Here is a 15,154-nt window from a genome sequence, read left to right as displayed (position 1 = left end):
CCAAGGCCAGCAAAATACCAACCTTGAATGGCCCTTTCCATTTCCCAGCTTTATATAAAGCTTATAGAAAATGCTTAAGAAGCAGGGCCAATGCATAATCATTGTTTCACTGTATATAGTTAGATAAATGGATAGATAGATAGATAGATAGATAGATAGATAGATAGATAGATAGGCACATATATGAAATATGTACGAATGCATATGTGTATCTCTATATGTAGGTACATACATATATATCTGAATTATATATACATCAGCATGGCATGCCCACATCAGAGAAGGGGCTGTGCTCTATAAACGAAGCAGAACTGAAATAGCTCAAGGGAAATGTGAGATGCAAAAGTCAGAGAATCTATCCCAGATGATCATGCAGACTATTTGTGCCCAACCTGTGGTAGAACATTCCAAGCTTGTATTGGTCTGATCTGCCACAATCGGACGCACTAAACCTTGACTGTAGCATAGTGATGTCATATGCACATATACATGTATGGATACATATACATGTATGGATATGTGTGTGTATATATGTATGCATGCATGTGTATATATGTATACGTGTGTGCATGTATATACACACATGTATATGTGTGTGTTTATATATATTACACCCAGTAGTGTTTAATTTGAAAATGAATACATATAATTTTGTATTTCATGTATATATGTGAAATACATAATACATACACAATTATTTATACATCTGTTTTTAAATTAAACGCTACTAGATATTCTAGGAAAGTGACCTTCAGTCACTTTGATCCCATATGTATGTATGCACATATATGTCTATATACGTAGGTATGTGCATATATACCTAAATTGTATATACATATATATAATACATAATCATACCCACATCTCTTTTTAAAATAAACACTTCTGGATGCTCTAGCAAAGTGACATTCAGTGCTCACCACCATCATGATCCCAATGCTAGAGTTGGGAGGAGGGGAGATACACTTCTATTCTTTACGGCATCATTTTATCTTAAATACTTCAATGATTCTGTGACTTCTTTGAGGTAAACACTCCTTCCACTGATACAGATCACAACCCATCCACACAATCATATCCTGTACAGTTCTCATCCTTGCCCTTCCATACATCCTCTACAGTGGTGTGCCGCTGGTTCAACTGCCCTTCCCCCGATCCTCCGCATCCATTCCTTAGCTGGTCCACTTCCTTCTGTGCCATACATTTCCTTTTCAGGGTCCTCTTTTGGGCTGCAGGAGCATTTTTTGAATATCTCATCTATGTAAGGAACTCCCTGTGTGAAAAGTCTAACTGTTGGTTGGTTCCTTTTCTTCAACTTAACTGCCTGGATCACTGAGAGGGCTGTGCAGCCACTGAATATGAAAGGTGCAGTTTGAACCCAGGTCTTACTAAAATTCAAGGTCAGCTCTCTCTCCACAGTGCCATGATGTCTCTTAGCATTCAAAGCCCTTCGTAATTCTTTTTGTTTCCTCCCTTCGTAGTTGGATAATGTGCAATGGCCTCTGCCTTCTCTTGCATAGCCATGCATACCAAGATGTATGTTTCAAGTCTGTCAAGTCAATAAGCCTTTATTGTGGTACTACTATGTACTAGGTACTGTTCTAACTGCTAGAGATATAGAGAAAGGAAGATATTCCCTGTCCTCAAAGTGCTTACATTCTAATGGGAGAGGAGATATGCAAACTATGGACAAGCAGCATACATATATATACATACATATATACAGTTACTTGAGATTCTCTGAAAAATGCTTCTCTTCCTAGAACAAGGAATTTCCCATGGCTTTAGAGGCCAGAATGGTTTATGATGATGGCTTACGAGAAGCAGTCTGCAGAATGAATGTCACAGTCTTTCTCATTTGTCTGGTCATGTTAGCAACGTACACCTTGAAGAAAATTCTACAGAGCCATATGCCAGCAGTCATTCAAATCAGGACAAGTAACAATGAGCCTTAATTTCATCGAGTTTTCTCTCTAAATATATTTTTCTGGAACATGTCATGTGGTTTAAAAAATTGTTTACTGATTATTCTTGGGTCTTCATTTCCAAAACTGCACTACATACACCTGCCTTCCCACTGGCCAGAGGCCACTGTCCTGACACAGAAATAAGCCAGAGCTAATTTGTTTTTCATTTGGTGTGAACTTAAGGTTTTCTTCCTCTGACTATCATAACTCTGACCCCCAAAACTCTAGGCTCCATACATTTCCCTAAGACTTAGAGTCCAGGGGTGGGCAAACTGTGGCTTCGAGATGTTCAAGTGTGGCCCTTTGAACTAAGTCAAACACCACCCCTACAGACAATCTAAACCCATGGATGAGTTATCTTTCATAAACATACCATGAAATAGCAGAATACATTAAATCCTAACACTGACTCAGTCTCAAATGAGATGTAAAACCTTTTGCAAATTTAAGGCCCTCTGTTTTCCACTGAAGTCATCATTATCGTCGTAACTGACATTACACTTGGAGACTTAGAAAGTACTTTCCTTATAACCACCCTATGAAATAAGTAGTACAAATAATGGTGATTTCCATTTTGCACATGAGGAAACTCAGGGCAGAAGAGATGAGGTGACTTCTGTTTACTCAGTTAGTAAGTGTCAGGGCTAAGAGTTGAACCCAGGACTCTCCTGCTCAACCTTATTCCACACTGTGGACTCTACTGTAGAGTAGATGCAATCTAGGGATCATGGTACCTCTAAGATGCTTCCTGGATTTCTGGGTGGAATGAGATGAAGAAATGTAATTTCTCCTTGGAGGAGAACTCAAAGTATTAGCATTTTAAACTATGACAGGGATTCCTAATCACCTGTGGTGTGCTGGACCCCTTTGGTGGTTCAATAAAGTCTTTGGACATCTCAGAATCATCTCTTTCAATACATAAAATTAAATATGGAAGATTACAAAGGAAACCAATTATATTGAAAGAAAGATGTATTTTTTCCCATCCAGGTTCCTGGACCCCCTGAAGTCACATGAACTTCAGGTTAAGAAGCCTGCAGGAATAGGATGTTTCTATTTTTGCTGAGTATAGTACTTACAGGTCAGTCCTTTGTGCTGAATCTTAAAAACATTGATCTACTTTAATTCTATCCCTTTGAATGACTACACTGTCCTTTCATTAATACTGCAGGACTGGTTATCAGAAAGGGAGCAGTGAATTTTGGTAGGAAAATAGGTGCTGAGAAAACCAGAAACATTGCATTCTCTGCATAGGTGGAATTAACATGTGGGAAAAGCCCAAATATCCAGTTTGTATTTCCTGTGTACAAATAGCACACACAGGAGATGGCAGCATGTTCTTCACAAATCTTTCTTTTTAATAATCATCATCATAGCTAACATATGTCACTTTCAGTTTTGCAAAGAATATTACACAGGTTATCTCACTCATTACATTTTGTTCTTAAACAAGAGTTTGTTTCTTGCCTGCTACTTCCTTTCCTGTCCCTGGAAAGGTCAGTGAAGTCAGAGAAGGCATAAGGGGCAGTCCCCAGAAATAGACTTCCCAAGCAGGGGACAAGATTCAGCCACTATGACTCAAAACCTCCTGCATTGGCTGCCTCCCTCTGCAGGAGGGGACAGAACCAGAGGGGAGGGTTTCATTGGGAGGTTCCATGCACAGATTTGAGCAGTCCTAAAGTCATTTATGGAATTCCAACTGGAAGAGATGTCTGTGGCCATCTAACCCAATCCAATCATAAGGCTTTGTGACATATTGTCATTTTTAATATGAGACTAGAATTGGAGCCATAGAAAGTTGTTCTGAGATACTTTGCCAAGATTCCATTTCACAAGTGGATATCTAAATGGATAAGACAGTGTGCTAAGAGTACAGGAAGGCAGCAGATGAGGCTAGTGGGCACATTGTACTCCTATGATGCTTCAGGAGAAAAGCTAGAATCTAAGTGGTATCTGACTAGACTATACCTTGTTTTGTTTTTAATCATAAAAAGTTCTTGACTGATCTCCATCCTGACACTTTGAAGTAAAAGGTTTCTCTTGAATTTTAAGAAGTTAAATCGATATATACAGAAATAGACATATGCACTTGCCATTTCAATTTCAAATACACATTTTGATATTAATAATGATATCTCATATTTGCATTTGTGGTTTTTATGGTATTTTACATACATTATCTGGTCCTCATAGAAAGACAGAAGCCCCATACCATAGATATTAGAGATTATTTTATTAATATCTGTATTTTACAGATAAAGAAAGTGAGACTCAAATTAAGTGACTTGCACAGGGTCACACAACTAGCCAGTGTCAAAGACAGAGCTCAGGCTCGGGTTTCAAGTTTCCCCTTAACTGTCTTTTTGAAGGGAAAATCCTTATATCAGACGATTATTGCAGAAAATTCAAGGAAACATTCACAATCAATTCTGATGCCTTTTAAAAAAATTATGGACAAATATACATATATATAGCTAGTTTCATATATAAATATATATTCATATTTATAAATTTATATAAAATATATATTCATATTTATAAATTTATATATAAATAAATATGTGTGTGTATATATGTATATAAAACACATGTCTAATATATATATGTGTGTGTGTGTGTGTGTGAATATCTGTCTATATGTGTATACTAGGATTGTGGAACTTATGGCCATCTAGGTCCTCAAGTGTGACCCTTTGACTGAATCTAAACTTCACAGAACAATTTGGATTCAGTCAAAGGGTCGCACTTGAGGACCCAGAGGGTCACATGTGACCCTGAGGCTTAGGTTCCCTACTCCTTGTGTATATGCATATATATACGTATCCATATATGCCTACACACACACACACACACATACATATATACACATATATACACACACAGTTGCACATGTTGGTGATTCAGTTTTGAATTCAGGCAGTCTCTTAATGACATTCCCATTTTCCAGCAGCTCTATGAAATCTATCCATACTACTTGAACATCAGTTAGGATGCTGCCATTTTAAAGTCCTTTTTTAAAAAATCCATATTGAAACTATCAGAATCCTGTAATTGATCAATAATATAGCTATTGATCTTATCATATGGTAGCATGAGTAATAATTCCATGTGCATGTATAAATGTTTTAGTGACATTCAAATGGTGGGATCATTTCCTGGAATACCCTGCAAATTTAACATATCCAGCAATCAACAAGTCTTTATTAAGCACCAACTGTATGCCAGTCATTGTGCTAGGTACACATACAAAGAATGAAATAATTCCTTCTGTCCTTGAGCAGGGGAGATAAGTGCATATATAATTATGTACAGGATAAACACAGAGTATAAATGCAAATAAATACAAAATAGTTAATTATGAGGTAGTTGAGGAAGTATATATGTATACGTCTTATTCTGTCTCTTAAGTTATACCAAAAGAAAGTATCTTAAGAAATTAGGAATTCTGACCTCCATCATGACTCTGCATAATTTATGAACCTAAGTTAAATTGTCCATTAATTTTTCAATATTGATTTTTCTGAAGGTTACTTGGTGCACAAGGTAGAATTAAGTCACTTGGCATCTTTTCCTATAAAAAAGAAAATAAATTTAAAAACCAACAGGCACCTGCTAAAAGGTCAGAAAAGGCTTTCTTTGTCAGGTAAACATATTGCTACTTGCTTCTCATCCCATTTCTCTGGATTGGTAAGCAGCCAAGAAGGAGATCAGTTATATGCATAGAGCTCCAGCTCAGCAGAGCTAGACACCCATGGGAATAGAGGAGGGAAAAGAGACCTCTTTATGTGAGATGGATTGGCAGCTAAGTTCAAGAAAGGTCCATTCAGCAATCCCTCAGGATTGGGCTGTACTTTCCCAGTGCATGGGGGCGGGGTGTCAGATCAACCAGGCAAGACATTTTTCAGATTCTAAAATACCAAGACTTTCCATCAGATAGGTTACTGCAACCAGCCTGACCTTGTGCCTTTACCTTGAACAAAGAGCTTGGGGGTGTTTGGAACTCAGAATTGAGATTGTAATGTTTTCTTCATTTGTCCCATGAGGAACCCTTCATGCTGAATGTCTCAGAATGGAAAGGGCGCCTGTGACCCATTCCTGACACAGCAAGAAGAAAGAGAAAGCCTCCTACTCCCACCCAGGCTAGTGACCATTTCTGAAGGTCTGCTTTGAATGGTCCATTATCATGGAAGGGGTCCTCTTAACAATCATGAAAACAAAGAGTTAGAAAAATCTTGAAACTTGGTTCCTTTGGCTAGAAATAACAGTTACACAATTTCTCTAGTGCTTTAAAATTTATAAAGGACTTTCCTCAACATTATTCTGTGAGGTAGGCAATGCAAGTGTTATTATGACTTCTGTTGTACAAATGAGGAAATTGAGCCTTAGAGAGTGCAAACTATTGTTCCCAGGATCTATGCAGATCAAGAATTCTAAAGCCTGGATTCTAACTCAGATCTCCCTACTCTTCATTTCTTCCATTTTCTATTGCTCAGTGCTACCAAAGTATGGTCTGAGAACACTGGGTAGGGTGAGAGAATGGTGACTGTCTATAAACAAGAAGTGACATATTAATATCTTTGCATAAAGTATCAAGAGCATTGTAGATTGTTTTAGACCACATTTCTACCCTCAGTTAGTCTTCATGCCCACATTCATAAGCACTCATGGTAATTGATACAAAAACTCTTGGACTGGAAATTAATCAATAAACTCAGAGGATCATACCAAGCAAGCATTAAGACATTTTAGAGGACCCCTAATTCAACTCCTATTCAAAGTAGGAATTCTCCTCTCTAACAGCACCCCCCAAAATCATCCTGTACTGTTGGGAAGTCCCTTTTATGTCCATTCCAATTCCAGAATTTCATAATTTGATGATGAAATTATTTGAAATTTTATGAATCGATGCAGTCACTGTACTAGGTGCCAAGATTGAATCTTGTAAGATGGAAAAGACAGTGTCTATCCTCAAAGACCATAGAATCTAATGAGCAGGAGCAGAGCAGATATAGCATATACAAGGATAAGAATAATGACAGTACGGTGCCAGGCCAAGTATTTTGGAAATATTTGAGGCAGGGGAAGGATTTCTAGATGCGGTTCTCTTGTTTTATCACTGGATTCCATCAAACCCCATGACAAATGAGCTGAAACCCAACAGTTCAGTGATTCCCGTCACCCTCTCTGTTCAGTGGGTCCCCCAGTCACCCTCACAGAACTGCAGAGTAAAAGGGGAAAAAGCAATTCCAGCATCTAGTGATCCAAGAAATGACCACAGTCGAAGTTTTGTGCTTTTGGTAAGCCATCCCCACCTGCACTAAATTGTTGGGAGCTTTATTAATGGCTAATGTATTAATGCCCTTCCAAACTCTGCTTTTGGGTTCCAAAAGAGATTAACTGTGGCATCAGGAGCCACTGCAGTGACTTGAGAGCTGCAGTCTTAAAAAGGAAGAAAAGGACAATAAGACTGCCCAGATTGCACCTCTCACTAGCTAGACATCCCTAAACAAAGTTGGAGACTGGAAAAGAGGAGAGAAGGGGGAGACCCAGAACCTCCTTCTTCCACAATGAACTATGCTACCTAGTAGAATTTGTCTCCATCTAGTTGCTAATCCACATTGCTGGCTAGCCTAAGAAGAAAATGATGCCTACAACTTTGTTGTTGGAAGACAGTTTGGAAAAGAGAGCGTCAATGTCCATAGAATGCAGAATGTCAGAGTTGGGAAGAGTCTTGGAACAGAGAATGTCAGAGGCAGAAGGGACCGTAGGACATAAAACATCAATGTTGGAAGAGAAAGCTGTGTCAATTGAATGTGAGAGTTGGGAGGTATCTCACAACATAGAATATGGAATGTCAGAAAACCGAATTTGACATAAGATGGACTGTCAGACATGGAATGGACCTTAGGACAGAGAAAGTCAGATCTGGAAGGAAGCAGAATGTCAGAGCTAGGGGGAATTTAGAATATAGAATGTTCGAGGTGGGAGTAGCTATATGGAACATGGAATGTCGGAGCTGAAGGTCCTTTAAATATAGAGTGTTACAACCCATAAGATTAGAACCAAAAGGGCTGTTAGGGATTTTCTAGCCCAGCTTCTTCAATTTCAGATTAAAGAAACAAAAATGAGGCTCATCAACTCTTGGCACTAATATCTTTGCTATCTGTGGCATATATCACACATCTAGAAGCCAAATCACGGTTTCAGAGAACAATGCTCCTTGACTTCTCCATGAATACAAAAAGCTACAGATCATTTTTGTACTATGTATTTGACCTTTGCTTGCTTGGGACATGGATATATAGTTAGAGGTAGGAATGAGCTGCCCTGGAGTTCCAAGGAATACTCAATGATGTATCTGAGCTGAGCCCTCAGCCCTCAAAGATTTCTCTAAAATCCTATGTTCCTTCACCAAATTTGAAAGTATTTTTGATGGTTCAGTTGGTCCAATCTCCATTGAGGATCTGGGTGCTTGTGTGAGGAGGTCTTGGGAACTAGACCTCCCTCTTCTTGGTCTGGAGGGCCCTTGCTACCTCAGCTTACTTTCTGATTTCTTGTCAAGTCTAAGACAAGTGGGCACAAGTACCATGCACAGAAGCTTTTTCAGTGAAGGGGCTGGAAAGCACAGATGATTCCCACAATGATTGGATTCAAATATCCCTATGATATGAAGGTGGAAGATTTCAGGAAAGGCCCCAAAGCAACAAGATTCACATAAAACATAAGAGACAAAGGTATTCTAGAGTTGGTCATTGGAATGGAATGAGAGAGAGAAAGAGAGAGAGAGAGAGAGAGAGAGAGAGAGAGAGAGAGTGTACTGGATTTGGAAGTAGAAGAGGTAGAATCCAATCCTGGCTGTACATTTTACGAGGTGTGTGGCCATAGACAATTCATGTTCTCAAGTTCTTCATCTGCAAAATGAGGGGATAGTGCAAGTTAACCTCTGAGGCTCCTACCACTTTTCAGTCTATGACCCCATGAGTTGGGGCCTCTTCAACCATTTTGTAGGGAAAAGAACACTAGATTTGGAGTCTGAGGACCTTGCTTCAAATCTTAGCTCTTCTAAAAAGAGAGGGTCCGATGAGATGGCCAGGGATCTCAATGGCCATCTAGTCCAAGCCTCTCATTTTACAGATGACAAAACAAGTTCAGAGTTCACAGATGTAGATATGGGTTTGGAATCTGGGTCCTTTCACTCCAGTTCACATAAGAGCAGCTAGATGGTACTGTAGTGTGAAAAGGGTCAGGCATAATCTGGCCTCAGACATTTACTTGCTAGGTGACCAAGTGACTTGCAAGTGATTTCAGCTCTCTGGATCTCAATTTCCTAATCTACTAAATGAGGGAATTGGATTAGAGGCGTTGTGACATAGTTAAAATGGTTTTCAGTTTGAACTACAGAGGACCTTGCTTTGAATCCCACCTGAGACACTTAATATATGTGTCCCAAGAAAATCTGGAGTGAAAGGTTGTTCAGTTGTTTCAGTCATGTCCAACTCTTTGTGAATGCATTTGGGGTTTTCTTGAAAAATATACTAGAGTGATTTACCATTTCCTTCTCCAGCTCATTTTTCCAGAAGAGAAAACTGAGGCAAATAGGGCTAAGTGACTGGCCCAGAGTCATGCAGCTAGTAAGTGTCTAAGGCTGGATTTGAACTAGAATTTGAATTTTCCTGTCTTGAGGCCTGGCAATCTATCCATTATAGCACCACCTAGCTTCTCTACATGAAACAGAGTGAACGGACTTGGTTCAAATCCCATCACTACCTCTGTGAACTCTGGGCTTGGTTTGTCCTCTATGACATGAGAGCCTTAGACTAGGTGGACGCTGAGATCCCTACTAGCCCCAAATCTACGATCCTATGGTCCTTTGAAAATAGGAGACTATCGGGGGCGGAGCCAAGATGGCGTAGTAGAAAGACGCACATACACATAGCTCCGAACCCACAACCCATAGAACAACTACAAAGAAGTAACTCATGGCGAATTCTGCACCCAGAGGCCACAGAACATTGGAGCGAGGGAGATTTCTGTTCCGGAGAGACCTGCAAACCTCTCGTAAAAGGTCCTTCGTGCTGCGGACTGGGCGCCGGGACTGGGAGCTGAGTACAGCCCTGCCGTGGCCGCAGCACTCAGAGGAACAGATCCGAGCGGGCTTCAGGGACGGGATCTCCAGCGGCCGCACAAGTACCTCCACCCACAGGTGACGGGGGTCGGTGAGAGAGTCCCTTTGGCGGGTCGAGGGGGGAGTGGGGTGCCCCCATGGCTCGGGCCCCCTCGGGAGACAGAAGCTGAGGGGCAGCGGCAGACCAGGGCTCCCCAAGCAGGCAGGAGCCTGGATCCATTGTTGAAGGTCTGTGCATAAACTCCCTGAGGGAACTGAGCCTGAGAGGCAGCCCTGCCCTCACCTGAGCATCTGAATTTAATCTCACACTGAATAGCAGCCCTGCCCCCGCCCAAAGCCCTGAGGCTGGAAGCAGCATTTGAATCTCAGACCCCAAACACTGGCTGGGAGGATCAGGAGGTGAGGTGGGTGTGAGGAAAATATTCAGAGGTCAAGTCACTGGCTGGGAAAATGCCCAGAAAAGGGAAAAGAAATAAGACTATAGAAGGTTACTTTCTTGGTGAACAGGCATTTCCTCCCTTCCTTTCTGATGAGGAAGAACAATGCTTACCATCAGGCAAAGACACAGAAATCAAGGCTTCTGTGTCTCAGCCCACTCAATGGGCTCAGGCCATGGAAGAGCTCAAAAAGAATTTTGAAAATCAAGTTAGAGAGGTGGAGGAAAAGCTGGGAAGAGAAATGAGAGACATGAAGTCAAAGCATGAACAGCAGATCAGCTCCCTGCTAAAGGAGACCCAAAAAAATGTTGAAGAAAATAACACCTTGAAAACTAGCCTAACTCAATTGGCAAAAGAGGTTCAAAAAGCCAATGAGGAGAAGAATGCTTTCAAAAGCAGAATTAGCCAAATGGAAAAGGAGATTCAAAAGCTCACTGAAGAAAATAGTTCTTTCAAAATTAGAATGGCACAGATGGACGCTAAGGACTGTATGAGAAAGCAAGAAATCACAGAACAAAGCCAGAGGAATGGAAAAATGGAAGATAATGTGAAATATCTCATTGGAAAAACAACTGACCTTGAAAATAGATCCAGGAGAGACAATTTAAAAATTATGGGACTACCTGAAAGCCATGATCAAAAGAAGAGCCTAGACATCATCTTTCATGAAATTATCAATGAAAACTGCCCTGAGATTCTAGAACCAGAGGGCAAAATAAATATTCAAGGAATCCACAGAACACCGCATGAAAGAGATCCAAAAAGAGAAACTCCTAGGAACATTGTGGCCAAATTCCAGAACTCCCAGGTGAAAGAGAAAATATTGCAAGCAGCTAGAAAGAAACAATTCAAGTATTGTGGAAATACAATCAGGATAACACAAGATCTAGCAGCTTCTACATTAAGGGATCGAAGGGCATGGAATAGGATATTCCAGAAGTCAAAGGAACTAGGACTAAAACCAAGAATCACCTACCCAGCAAAACTGAGTATAATACTTCAGGGGAAAAATTGGTCTTTCAATGAAATAGAGGATTTTCAAACATTCTTGATGAAAAGACCAGAGCTGAAAAGAAAATTTGACTTTCAAACACAAGAATGAAGAGAACCATGAAAAGGTGAACAGCAAAGAGAAGTCATAAGAGACTTACTAAAGTTGAACTGTTTACATTCCTACATGGAAAGACAATATTTGTAACTCTTGAAACATTTCAGTATCTGGGTACTGGGTGGGATTACACACACACACATGCACACACGCACACACACATAGAGACAGAGTGCACAGAGTGAATTGAAGAGGATGGGATCATATCTTAAAAAAAATGAAATCAAGCAGTGAGAGAGAAAGATATTGGGAGGAGAAAGGGAGAATTGAATGGGGCAAATTATCTCTCATAAAAGAGGCAAGCAAAAGACTCATTAGTGGAGGGATAAAGAGGGGAGGTGAGAGAAAAACATGAAGTCTACTCTCATCACATTCCACTAAAGGAAAGAATAAAATGCACACTCATTTTGGTATGAAAACCTATCTTACAACACAGGAAAGTGGAGGATAAGGGGATAAGCAGAGTGGGGGGGGGATGATAGAAGGGAGGGCATGGGGAGGAGAGTGCAATTTGAGGTCAACACTCATGGGGAGGGATAGGATCAAAAGAGAATAGAAGTAATGGGGGACAGGATAGGATGGAGGGAAATATAGTTAGTCCTATACAACACAACTATTATGGAAGTCATTTGCAAAACTACACAGATTTGGCCTATATTGAATTGCTTGCCTTCCAAAGGGAAGGGGTGGAGAGGGAGGGAGCTAAAGAAGTGGGAACTCAAAGTGTTAGGATCAACTGTAATGTTCTTACCACTAGGAAATAAGAAATACAGGTAAAGGGGTATAGAAAGCTATCTGGCCCTACAGGACAAAAGAGAAGACAGAGACAAGGGCAGAGAGGGATGATAGAAGAGAGAGCAGATTGGTCATAGGGGCAATTAGAATGCTTGGCGTTTGGGGGGGGAGGGGAGAAAAGGGGAGAAAATTTGTAACCCAAAATTTTGTGAAAATGAATGTTAAAAGCTAAATAAAAAAAGAAATGTCAAAAAAAAAAAAGAAAATAAAAAAAAAAGAAAATAGGAGACTATTATATTCCTGTACAATATAAATTCTCTGAGGACAGAGACTGATTTCACTTTTATCTTTGTATCCAATTTATCTAGGACTGTGCCTGGCACACACTAAGTACTTAATAAGTGCTTTTCTGATTGATTGAATTTCACCCTCACATACTTACTAGTTGTGTGATGGCAGCCAAGTCACTTCCTCCTCTGGGCCTCAGTTTCCTCATCTGTAAAATCAGGAGAGTGGACTAAATGGCTTTGGACGGCCTTTCCAGCTCTCCATCTATGATCTTATAAACTTTGGTAGTGGATAACCTCTAAGATCCCTGACAGCTGTAGATCCATGATCCTTGGAGTCTTGGTGACATCTAAGGACTCTTCTAGCCTGTCATCCTATGACTAGAGAGGTCACTGAATTGTCAGGGAAGAGACCCTGAGTTCATGTGCCTCCAATCTGAAGTGCCCCTATCGATTATGAGTTCATCAAGGGTTGGGGCTGAGCTATCATGTCTAACTTGCCTTGGATCATGCCGTGATCACATATCAGGATCACAGTGGAATGGATGACTGAAAAATAAACCATTCCTCAATTATTTCACGCTTACCTGATATCTCATTACTCTGAACTTCCAACTGACTTCTTCTGCCCAGAATGCAAAAGCCCAGTAAGGAGGGATGACTCAAAGTGTTTAGGGCAGAAGTCACCAATTTCTACCCGTGAGTAGTATTAAAAGAACTAACTTCTTGATACTTATATTAGTAATTAGTATATTAGCAACACATTAATAATAGTAAACAGTAGTAATAACTAGTAATTAGCATTAATTGGTAATAATTCATTGTAGAGGTTTAATTAGTAAAAATTACTCATAATTAATATCTTGCGTTTATGTAGCTATTTCAAGCTTGTGTGAAGCTCTTTATCTCATTAATCCAATTAATTTCAACTGTGAAGCAGGTGCTGTTATTATCCCAGTTTTATAGACCTGTGTGTGACCAGATCACCAAGCCACGTAAATGTCTGAGGCAGGATTTGAACTCAGGGCTTTGAGACTCCACATGTAGCACACTATCTACTACACTGTCTCACTGCTTTATGTAATGCTTTATAGATTTGACCCACATTGAGCCTCTCAATAGGGTCATAAAATAGTTACCACAAGCTGAGATTTAAGAAAGATAAAGTAATTTTCTCAAGGTCACACAGAGAGGGGAAATATTAACCCAAGTCCCAGAAGCTCAGAATGGGAAGACATGTTTGGGGTCATAGTATTTAGAGATAGATGTCTACTTCAAGGCAAGTTCTACCCTCTGAGAGTCCGGGATTCCCTGACTGCAGTAATATAGCCTTAGAACTGGAGAGCACCTTGTGATTATCTAATCCAACCCCCTCATTTTACAGATGAAGAAATGAGGCCCAGAAAAGTGATTTGCCCACGATCACCCAGGAAGTGCTCTTGAGAGCAAGGATTTAAATCTGATTCTCTGACCCTAACCACAGGACTCTTTCACTCTACCTGGTCAGCGATCTTTTCTACAGCACCTCCGACAAGTGGTCATCCATCCCCTTCCGGAAAGCCTCAATTGACAGGAAACTCATTACCTGCTGAGTCCTGCTTTGGGGCAACTCTAACTACTGGGAAATCATCCCTGAATCAAACCAGCATCTGGCAAACCAGCAGCCTGGCAAGCTCTCATTTTCCACTCTGCCCCACTTGCCTGGGGCTGCTGACTGGCTCAGCTGAGAAAACAGAACATAAGAAGAAGAAAGAAAGAGAACTGGAGGTTAGGAGACCAAAGAGCCTGGAGAAAGAGAAATAGCAACTGGAGAAATCTTAACACTTGGTCCTAAGCAGTTACATACCTGGAAGCATTTACACAACACGATCTGCAAGTGGCTTCTGGTCAGGGAAAACGTTTACAGTTTGAAAAAGACAGAAAACATCTCATATCTCTATACTGTGTTCAAATCCAGCACTCACTTTCCTTATAACCATAGAATATAGCTCTCGCTAATGACCCCTACATTCCAGTTGAGCCTCAGCCAGGTCAAGTGACTTCCTCCATGAGATCATACATTTAGAGAGCTGAAAGACATCTAGACATCATATAATCCAGTCTTCCCATTTTACAGATGAGACAACTGAGGTTTAGAGGGATTAAGTATCTTGTCATGGGTCACCTATCTGGTAAGTATCTGAAGTAGGATTAGAATTCAGGTCTTCCTGACTCCAAGTCATACATGCTCCAGCCACTATTTCATGATGCCTGTCATGGTTTTACAAGAATTATTAGAGTTGCTGTTGGACATCAGATCTTTTGAAGAGCCACAGTTATTCTATTATTCTGTTTTCTCATTCTGCTTTTATCTATTAAGTGCCTTCTATGAAAAAGTGATATTTTCTTTCAGCTCCATGGGGTATTATGTCAGTCAATTTCAACTGCCTTTGGAGACTTAAGAAATTTCCCCGAGAAAATACCAGCCAATGATGCCAAAAAGCACTATGCCATTA

The sequence above is a fragment of the Notamacropus eugenii genome, chromosome 3 (genome assembly GCF_028372415.1).
Source record: "Notamacropus eugenii isolate mMacEug1 chromosome 3, mMacEug1.pri_v2, whole genome shotgun sequence".
Lineage (NCBI taxonomy): Eukaryota > Metazoa > Chordata > Mammalia > Diprotodontia > Macropodidae > Notamacropus > Notamacropus eugenii.
The sequence above is the reverse complement of the archived record's forward strand: the minus strand, read 5'-3'. Positions refer to the sequence as shown.